Source organism: Eretmochelys imbricata, chromosome 7 (assembly GCF_965152235.1).
Source record: "Eretmochelys imbricata isolate rEreImb1 chromosome 7, rEreImb1.hap1, whole genome shotgun sequence".
NCBI classification, from domain to species: Eukaryota; Metazoa; Chordata; order Testudines; family Cheloniidae; genus Eretmochelys; species Eretmochelys imbricata.
The window spans coordinates 84,514,360-84,525,494 of NC_135578.1; positions in this window are offsets into that span (position 1 = coordinate 84,514,360).

Consider the following 11,135-nt stretch of genomic DNA (forward strand, 5'->3'; position numbering starts at 1 on the left):
AGACAGTCCCCACTTCAAAGAACTTCAAAGAAATGAGGCAGAGTGTGGTGGAAAGGGTGAAATCATGCAAACAGAGTGAATAACGTGATGGTCTGCAAACTTCATGTAGTTCAACTTTTTTATTTCCTTTCTTTTAAATTATATCTGAGTGGTGGAGTTTTGTTGGGGGGAGATTAGCAAACCAGAGAGACCAAGGAAGGGAAAGACTGCATGTAGGGGAGGGGAAAGGCATAGAGGGTGGGAGAAGAAGCACGGGAGGAGGGGACCATAGAGACCAAGAGGAATGAGGTGAAGACACGGTGAGATTAGACCTCAGATACACTCAAGCTGGTGTAAACTAGGACCTCAAAAACATTTCAGGAGGTGGAAACTACAAACACCGAACAACTGACTCTCTCAGCCTCCTGGAGAACAGTACGGCTTTTCCAGTTTCCACGCAAGATATGCTGTGCTGTGTGCAAAGGAAACTGTGAAGTGGGAAGGGACCATTCACACGCACAAAAAAGCTGTGTTAAGGAAGCCCCTCTGACACTGGCCTCTAACAGTGTGAAGGTTCCACTCTGTCCAGGGCTGATGGGGTGAGGGAGGATTCACATGTACCAGGGACCTCCCCCGACACCAGAGATGTCTGTGATACAGCCATTTTTTCTGCTTAAGTTCTTATGGCAGCTGCACTTCAGTGCTCATGAATCACAGTATGCAGAAGAGATGTTGCTGAAGTGTCACTGTGGAGTATTAGATGAAAAGGAAGAGCTATGTCACATTTGGTGGGAGAGGCTTTGACTTTTCTTTCTTGCAGTTACGAAAATTAAAGCAAAAATGAAGCAAAAGGAAAAGCAACGAACCACCTTCAGAAAAGAGACAGACCAATTTATTTAAATTCAATAAATTGAGAAAACAATGGTTTTTTTTCTAAATAAAGTATTTGTTTGATTTGTGTTTTGCAGAGTTCACTATAATTTGTTTTTTACCAAGAGAACCATCCAACTACCCTCCTCTCAAAAGTGCTGGCTTCACCATAACCAAATAACAGCATTACTGGTCAACAATTAATCTAAATGTGGCTGAAGCAGTAATGGCTACACATTTAAATTCAAGTCTCATATTAATAATTTTTGTCTGCACACCCGAGTTACAGAGATAACTCAGGAAATACATGCAATTTGGCCCAATCTGATGGCATGGGCAGATTGCTGCACTTACATGGAACTCATGTTGAAGATCTGTGCACAGAATCCCCTCCACCCACAGATACTCAGGTAGCAATCCCACCCCACCAATAATATTACTCAAGTACTCAGGTAGCAATCCCACTCCACCTTAAATATTAAAAGTACTAATATTAAAAATGGACGTTGCTGTTCCCTAAAGTATATGATGATATCTTTACAAGGGAAAGGACCAATCAATCCTACTAGTGACAACAGCCAAAAAATAGAAGGAAACCCCCTTCTTTTGGAGAGAAAAAACACTCATATTTAGCTTCCTTCCCCCTTTAAAAATGGGGGAGAAAAGTGAGAAAGGAGTCAGATTTTTCCTACCACAACAAAATTAATTTTTTTTTAAATTTGAACATTTTCGTTTAGAAATTTTCTTCATAAAATGAAAAATGTTGTCAAAAACAAAACTTTTCTATAAGAATCTTCATTTTTGTAGAAAAGCCATTTGTCAGCAAAAGGGAAAATGTTTTGACCAGCTGTAGTATTAAGCAAATAGAGATCTATATAAACTGGAAATGAGTCTAAAAAATTACTCTAAAAACCTATATATTTTAATGGAGTACAATATCCTTTCTCTGGGTTTTTTTTTTAAAACCACCCCGGAGAATTATAGAGCAGGAATATAATTCTTTATTAAATTCTAGAGTATGGTTAAAAAAAAAATCTATGAAAGAGTTATCATTCCCTATTAAATTCTGTAGGGCTTTTCATTCAGTTACAATCAAAGATAAGATCATAGGTATTTTATGGAGCCTTATATCTCCTCTCTCAGCTAACCCTCTCAAAAAGAAGGACAAAACACTAGACTAGAAATGTTCTAAAACCTCCAGCCTGAGGTAGGAAGGGTCTAGTGTACAGGTTTGTGATCCAAAAACAACGACAATAGAATTCTTCTTGAAATGAAGAATACAGTAAGATAACATTGTCACACAGTCATTCTACAGATACAACCAAATAATCCAGCAAGGAAACATTTAATTGGAAGATAAGATATACTTCTACATAGAAATATACATCATTAACATTAAAAATACAAAACAAATTGTTTTCTTTTAAAATTGCTTTTAACGTTTTATAAGGATTGGAAAGAAAGCAATGGGGTGGTGAATAATTCTACCCTTTGCTTATTCACTTTTTCCTCAATGCCTCTTTACTTTCTTGCAGCATTATTGCAATTTGCTCTGAAAACATGTTTTCACATCACCTGTACAGGATTGCCTATATCTGCCTTTGTTTGTTATATGGAGAAAGATCTGTAGCAGTGGAGTGGGAGAATTTAACAATTTTCTTCCATAACTAGTACAGTGTCATAATACTTTCCTTGCAGAAAGTTGCTAAAAAAGTGAGATACCTTAATTGAATATGCAATGCTGTAGTGCAGGCAGGAGCCAGGGGCACAGAGAAGCACCTGTGCTTCCAACAGAAACAAGTGTTGATTGCCAATAACCTGGAAGTGATAAAGATAGTCAGCAATCAGCATTACATCCAGGTGCTGTGGCCCCTTCACTCAGCTTCTTCAGTGCCTTACAGAACATCTCCCCTCTTTTTAGCTTCAGAAACACTTATTAATATTGGAAAGTCCAACAAGGCCTAACTAGAAACTGTAGCAGGAGGACAAGGTAGACCAGCAGTTCTCAAACTGTGGGTTGGGACTCCAAAGTGGGTTGCATCCCCATTTTAGTGGGGTTGCCAGGCTGGTATCAAACTTGCTGGGGCCAGAGACCAAAGTCAAAGCCTGAGCCCCACCACCCAGGGCCAAAGCCAAAGCCCGAGGGCTTCAGCCCTAGTTGGGGGACCTGTAATCTGAGTCTTCCACCCAGTGCTGAAGCCCTTAAGCTCTGGCCTCCTGTCCCAGGTAACTGGGCTTGGGCAGGTTCAGGTTCAGGTTTCAGTCCCCCATCCTGGGGTGGTGTAGTAATTTTTGTTGTCAGAAGGGGGTTGTGGTGCAATGAAGTTTGAGAACCCCTGAGGTATACTACCTGAACTTCTGGACTTGCTGGGTGTATGCGTCTTATTCCACTGGCTCTCTTGGCTTTCTATGCTTCCTCCTTTCACTTTTTGCTTGCTCTTTTCCTCCTTCTTGACTTGAAGCTTGGCCTTCTTTTTGGCTTGGCCTTTCTATTTATCTCTTTGGCTTTATGCTTGGCCTTTTCCCTCCTCCTTTTCTGGTTTGACCTTCTCTTTGACTTTTAGGCTTAATTTTTTTTTTTTTTTTTTTTGTCTTTGACTTTAAGAGTGGGCCTTTTTCTGGTCTTTTCCCCCAGCCACCCCCTCTCCTTTGATTTTTTTATTTTTTCTCTCTCTTTTCCTTGGTTTCCACTTCCTCTAACAGCAGGGCTATGTCAGAACTCACATTTCTTGACAGAACAGGCCTTCCCCTTCTGCATCAGATATGTCAATGACATCTCTATAGCTCTTGGAGATTGATATTTTTCTGGGAGACTTAGTACCAGCACCAGCCTGGGCCCGGGCTCCTGCATATTGCTCCTTTCTTGTACAAAATTAAGAGGCCACACTAATTATAATTATAGAGAGCCTAGCCTCCCCAAGGACTTCTCATAATTCAGGTGCTAAGAGGTATTCTCTAGTCAACATGCTGCGGCAGTGATATGTCCCCAGTTTCAACAAATCTGCACCAGAAGTCTTTCCTCTAGCTTGCTGACGCCTGCGTCTGCCCTCCACCACCAGAGGTACAGCCTTTGGGGAAGGGGAACAAAGCTGGCTTTAAGACCTCCTCCCTATTCAGTGCTGCTCCAGGGACCAGTGCAGCCTATGGTGTAATTTGGAGCTACCAGGAGTTGCTCTAATTATGGGACACAGCCACAAACCCTCCTCCAGGCTGGCTATGGGCTACTCTGCAGCATAGCACCCCTCCTACCCTGGGATTTGCAAGGGGCCTGTGTGAAACCACCTATGACTGGCCTCTGCAGGTCCTACATCAGGTGGGAATTGTCCTTCATCCAGCTAAGAGGCCTTTACAGCCCCTGTAAATACCCACAGTAACATACAAGGATTGTGGCAGGAAGAATCTGGAGTGTGGAGTTTCAGTGCTTGGGGAAAAAGAAGTGGAGAACTCCTGTAATTCTGCAGTGCTGCGTGGGCAAGGAAAAGCAGAACTAAGTATTGGAGAATAGATTCAATTTCTCTCCCCTCTCATTTTCATTTTATTTGCCGTAGCTGTTTATTTGGTCCTTTCAATATTTACATTATTTTCATTTGTCCAAGTGAAAAACTATGCAGCTCTCTTTTCGTCTGCTTCCGTTGGCAAAAAAAGCATCAACGCTTGGTTCCCGCTCATTTTGAGCACTGCTCTTGTTCCCAGGATTACATTTGTTCTTTGTAATGAACACCTTTCTAGTCAAAACCATGAATAAACATATAACTATAAAATCATATCATATGCACATGCACTCACAGACTTACATGCTGCATGTGATCGTGTGGTGCGCTCTAAGGGTTTACTTGGCCTGTGTTTGGAACGTCTGAATTACTAAGAAGTGGTGAAGACAGCTAATCTGAAACAAGGGCCAGTATAACTTTTATACCATACTATAATGCATTCTGTACATGCCACATGTTACAGAAGATCTATTTTAGTCACACTGGAGGGAGTTCAAAAGAAAATTAATTGGGGTTATTTTTTGCCTCCATGTGCCTTAGTTACCATGAGTCCAACTGTGCAGGCCTCATAGGGAGAGGAGAGTTATAACTAATAAAATGTGAGAAATCTCTACACATTACCTAAAATAGCTTGTCTACCCATAATATCATGATTTTAAAATCCAATATCTTGGGACCTACCAGGGCTAGAAATGAGAGCTTAATTTCCCACTGGAAAGCTGCACGTTTTCTCTTTCCAGGGATATAAAGATCCCACTTTACAGACCTGATGTGGTAAAAGATATTGGACATTCAACCGGTCAGCGGCTCCAAGGCTTAATATTGACCATCCTGCACCTCAGTGCAGGGGGATTTGGGCAGAAAATTTTAAATTTGGGAATGGAAAAAGAGGACATGTCTCCGGCAGGTTGTTTTGTTTTATGTTCTCTTGAACATGACTGAAGCTGCTCGGTGGATTGCCACCATATGTGACATTACATATATACAGAGAGAGAGAGAGAGAGAGAGAATGAATATGAGAGGAAGTTTGATGTGGTTGATTAAGGTGGAGTCCACATGATTTTAGTTTGTTCCTAAGCTCTGCATTGTTGCACAAGTTGTTACGACAACATTCAACACCCGTATACGCTACTGAGCGTAGTGTGGTGTCCATGGTCCTACTGACTTTACAGAGATAGTGACAGCCTCCCCCTCAAAGGACTGAAGAGAAGCGGCTGACAGTCTCTCCATGAATGAGCATGACCTCATCCCTCAGACGTGCAGAGCTGTGATTAGATTAAAATGGAAAATATTTACTGCTGCACCATGAGTGCTGAGAGGGAAGCATCCCTGATGCAAGAAAAAACATCAGACCCCCCCACCCCACCCCACAGCAAGTACAAAAAGCATGTTAACTATGAGCAGAGAAACCCATCTGTGTCATGGAAAAGTCCTTACAGGGACAGAGCAAGCCAGGAAAACAGCTCCCCAGAGAATTCCAGAGCCACATCCTGGACGAAGCAATTTTAATCTCTATAATGCACATTACATTCTTGTCAAGTTGTCTTAAAATACTGGTAAAATCCAGATCCCACTCTTCCCTCCCCTGTCATTTGTAGTCTTCATACCTACCCCTCCCAAGCCCATTAAAAAGGCTTGCTGTCTGCCAGGATACGGAGTTGAGTCTAACATCAAAAGCATCTGGGGGTTGCAGCAAAAAAGTGGGAGTCACTGAAACGGTTTGAAGGTTTAGGTAAATGACAGGTACACAGCTAGACTTTTGCAGAAGTGGTACCAAAATAAGGAGAGAGGGCAAGTAAAATAAATGCCTTTCTGGGGAAGAGCACACCTGCACAGTGGGCTGATCACCTTTTCTGGAGCCCCATAGGACAAATAACTAAAATGTTGTGAAGCTCTGTCATCCTGTCTTGTCTCATCACCGTGCAATATAATGACATTTAGGCCTCAGCACTGCAGGGCAAAGACAATCCTGCAAATTGCCATTACACAACTTAGGGTGGAGATGAAAAATAGTGAGATGAGGGGCAGGCTTACCTGAGGCTCACTGCAAAGACATCATGGTCACCATACATGCCATGGCCAGCATTCGAGTTCTGTGAAGAAGGATTCTAAGAGTCATATTAAAAAGTTGCTTCCAACAGATCTCCAAGATTTTGAAAAGGGCAACACTTACTAAGATGAAAGAAATGAGCATTTTCAAGTGGTATATGGGTTTTAGAGGCAGAATGTGGGGATACACTGAGCAAATTTCAAGAGGGTTGTACGGATCCCTGGCAAAAAAAATGGTAGTAAAGATTTAAAGGCTTTTTTCTTCAAAAATGCACATGCCTGACTTGTTTACTCACAAATTCCAGTGTGTTCCTAACGTATAGAGGTACATATCAATCTGTGTGCACAAATCAGGAGCTGCGTGCCAACACTGACAATTTTGCAAGCATGTGAATAAGGACACTTGTAAAAATATGTATGCACTTCTGAAAATCTGGCCAAGTTCCTATTTTGAGGCTCCAAAACTATTGTGGGCTACTGGGAACATTAATGAGAGTTTCAAACGTCTTGCAAATTTTTTCAAAAGCATCTTAAATGCCTCTGCGTTGCTGCATCTTTTATTCAAGACACGGTTAGAAATTGAAAGATAATTAATACAGTATATACTATGTGAATTATTAATGAAGACTCTGCACTTAACTAGTGACCACTCATGTGAAATTCCACTTTTACGTCCTATTGCTTTTCAGTGGGACTAAGTCACTTTGATACATTTCACAAAACGCCTAAGTGAAAATCTTCATTTCCCCTGGGAAGTCAAGGCCATCCAGATATGGAAACTACAGTTATGTCATATAAGAACAGAGCCCTAACCTCTTCCCTTCCAAGAACACTAGTAAAACACAAACACATTTTATGGCTTGCTTTTGCAAGGGAGACTGCCCTCTAGGTTTCCATGAAGTCATAGAGATGCTCTTAGCCATCGTTATATTAAGCCATTTCACTTTGGTAAAAGATTCTATGGTGCTTACTAGAAACAATAAACCAAAAACTCTGAAATCAAGTTATTACAGGGAGATCTTGAGGAAATATATGCAAATGAAGGGAAACTCCTTCCTGATAATAGTAAATCTTCCACTAAATGGGGTTATGAGGATGTCCATCATTTATTAACCACATGGGTTTCTATAACTGGATCCATGATTACGAGACTTTTCTGCTGAACTACAATTACTGAAAGATTTTCATCCGCTCCTCCCCCTGAGGTGATCTCCAAATGCTTGCTGGAGTCCTGAGTTTCCCGTTTTACCATGATTTAGCACCTGGTTCGCCTGCAGTAACCTTGCTCCTTCAGGCCTGAGGCCACACACTGAACTGCCAGCATCTCCACACTAACCTGCAGGAGCAAAGACTCAAATGGGCTGTGAAAATATACTGAAGATATTTTCTTCTTTTTCCTTTCTTTTGGAGTTTTGGCCTCCCAACAGCAGCAGTCTAAAACCATAGTCTGTCATCTGAGTGGCATTTCTCCAATCCAGTATCCTTCTTTCCAGACATTTATATGGCACGGGGACCAAATGGCTTGCCATGGAATGGAATGCATGTTACCCTACAGAGGTAAATTTCCTTCTTGTGCTGGTTGATAGAAATCAGTGCTGCTCTTTCCTAGGGAAGAGTTCTCTCTTTCTTATAACTCTGAACTGCAGGTGCTCCAGATTGGTCCTTGGGATTGTTGTTCTAGCACTCATTTACCCCTGTTATTTCCCTTTGTGACCTTCACCCAACCCATGTTTCTATGATTTTAAAACCTGTCTTCTGTCTGGGAGGCTCAGCACAGCATCTGCTCCTTTTTTAGCTGACTTGGTGCCGTGGTGTTGAGCTGAAAGGAGCCATTTGCAGATCTTACAGTAACTTGATTAGAAGCTCAAAATGCAATTTATTTCTCAATGGATTTTGTCCTTTGTCAAATCATCAGTGATGTCAATGCCCCTCTGGTAAAAGAAGTTGTGACGGTGCACCCCATAAGGCTTTATGGAAATATGCTTATGAATGTATATATGACATAACTGGAATATGTTTTATGCTACATATGCCATGCAACATATCTCTGAAAAGGTTATGATCTATTGAATCTATTCATCCTATTTGTATGCATGTATCATTTTTCTATTCAAAGTTATGAATACTGGTTGTACTTGCTTGATTTTTAAGTAGCCTTAGTAAAGCATTTGGTCAGCTTCTTGAGAAAGGAATGTGCAAATTAAGTGCCCAATCAAGAACCACTTAATGGACAATGGATCTTGGAAGACTCCAATCCACATAAGAAGTCTACATGAGGACATTCAAGGTAGCATGTGAACCATGGCTATTACCTGTAAGTTCTGAGTCATGCATGGACATGTGACTTGCCCACGTGACTCCAAAAGTCCACCTTGGAGCTGGACTTTGCATAGGAGAGAGGAAGAGGTCTCCACCCACAAGAGAAAATCTATTTAAGCCTGTGGGAGACCCCTCCATTTTGTCTTCAGCTGGCTCAAGAGATAGCCTCTCCATCCCAAGGATACCTGAAAGAAACTGGAACAAAGGACAATAACTACAGGGGGTGTGAGTGATTGCTGGACCCAGACTAGAAGGAGACTAGTCCATAAAAGGAAGCTTACTGGACCTCCTCTGAGGGTGAAGTTTTTTCTGTATTCAGTTTTCTTACTGTATTAGGCATAGATTTGCGGGTTTTATTTTATTTCACTTGGTAATTCACTTTGTTCTGTCTGTTACTACTTGGAACCACTTAAATCCTACTTTCTGTATTTAATAAAATCACTTTTTATTTATTAATTAACCCAGAGTATGTATTAATACCTGGGGGGTCAAACAGCTGTGCAAATCTCTCTATCATTGTTATAGAGGGCAAACAATTTATGAGTTTACCCTGTATATGTTTTATACAGGGTAAAACAGATTTATTTGGGGTTTGGACCCCATTGGGAGTTGAGCATCTGAGTGTTAAAGACAGGAACACTTCTTAACCTGCTTTCACTTAAGCCTACAGCTGTTAGGGGACGTGGTTCAGGCCTGGGTCTGGGTTTGCAGCAGGCTAGTGCATCTGGCTCAAACCAGGCAGGGCACTGAAGTCCCAAGCTGCCAGGGCAGGAAAGCAGGGGCAGAAGTAGTCTCGCCACATCAGTTGGCAGCTCCCAAGGGGGTTTCTGTGTCCAAGCCATCACAGAAGTTACTAATTGTATGTTTCTGCAAAGGAAGCGTGATACATTGGGTTTATGTGAGCCCTATAAATACAGTGGCCCATACAGTTCCCTGTGCAGACACTGGAAAAATCAGTGAGCTCCCTCACAGAGTTCATTCTGGATTGTCTCCAGAATAGTGCTTGTCCTGACACCCTTGTGGAATGATCAGAGGGTTCAGCCTCTGCACTCCAAAGATCTACATAAATCTTGGGGGAGCAGGAAGGGCCAGGACAAGCAGAGGCCCTTTGCCTCTACTCTCCTTCCCTCGACCTCTGGCTCAATGGCAACTCAGCTCTCACTCCCCATCTGGCCCCAGACCACACCTGATTCGTGGTGCTGCTCAACAGCACAGAGCATGCGTGCAAATGAATTAATACTGGCTCCATCTTTATTAACATTCTAGCTCAATCACCGCACTGTTGAGATGAGAATGGTGATGCATTAATAGTGGATGGGTCCCTGTCTCTGCCCCCTCCTGACCTTGGTCTGCCCTCTTGCTAGCCAGAGATTTGGGACCTCATGAAAGGTCAGCTGGAGGTTCTGGTGGAAAGTATGTCAGAGTCAGCAATTCTCCATCTGTGGCTTCCCCCAAGATTTTAGTATAGAGAGACGGGGGGATGATTTTGGCCACTGGTCATTTGATTTTCCCTACTCTTTAATTTCTGGGCAAAAAAGTGCTAATGTAATACAAAGGAGAAGACAAAGTCTGAGCTTAAGCTTCATTACAGTGTCTTTTTTTATTTTGTTTAAGACACACTTGTTGAATACGGCTCTTAGCTCCTTGAGTGCTTGGGCTTTGTGATCTAGCATCATTCCATTAAACTTCACCTGAGTCCTGCAGAAAGGAACCAGGAGCCAAAGCAGCACTTAAACAGCCTGCCTTTCACCAATATTGTTATCTTTTTTTAGATTAATTAACAAAAGTCTTTCTTTGCAAAGCTCCAACTACCTTTGTGCCTCAGAGTTCCTGGAAGATATTTTCTTTGGTGATATTGCGTGATCAAACCTGGGAGGTTTTAGGCCAGGAAGTAGGCCAAAAGTTGCATGTTGGCCCATACCCTCAAACTATTGCATGTCAGCCCATGCCCTCAACAGTTTGAGGGCATGGGCTGACATGCAACTTTTGGCCAACTTCCTGGCCTAAAACCTCCCAGATTTGGGTGGGGATGGGGAGAGACAATGATAAATAGGAAAGCTGGTAAATGAAACTGTAGAGCTGAAAAACAGGTAAAATGTGCCAGAGACTTAAATCATGGTATGGAAACAAGTGCAACCCCAGCTAATCTCAGAAACTTGATTGCAAGGTCAGAGCTGATGAAACAGGGTCATTAGGATTTATACTGACAAGCTTGGATGCTTTCCAACCTCCTCTGTAACTGGCTAACGAGGGAGCTAGTGAAAAAGGATAGAGTTAAAATGGATCCCGAACCATTTATCTGAAGCAGGAATAACTAATAGTTTCAGAAGAAAGCAGAGTTTCACAGATAAACGTTTACCATGACACATGTCAACGAAAAGTTCTTCTCTGCTTTAGAAAAAGCAACCAACCACTAGGAAGTCACAC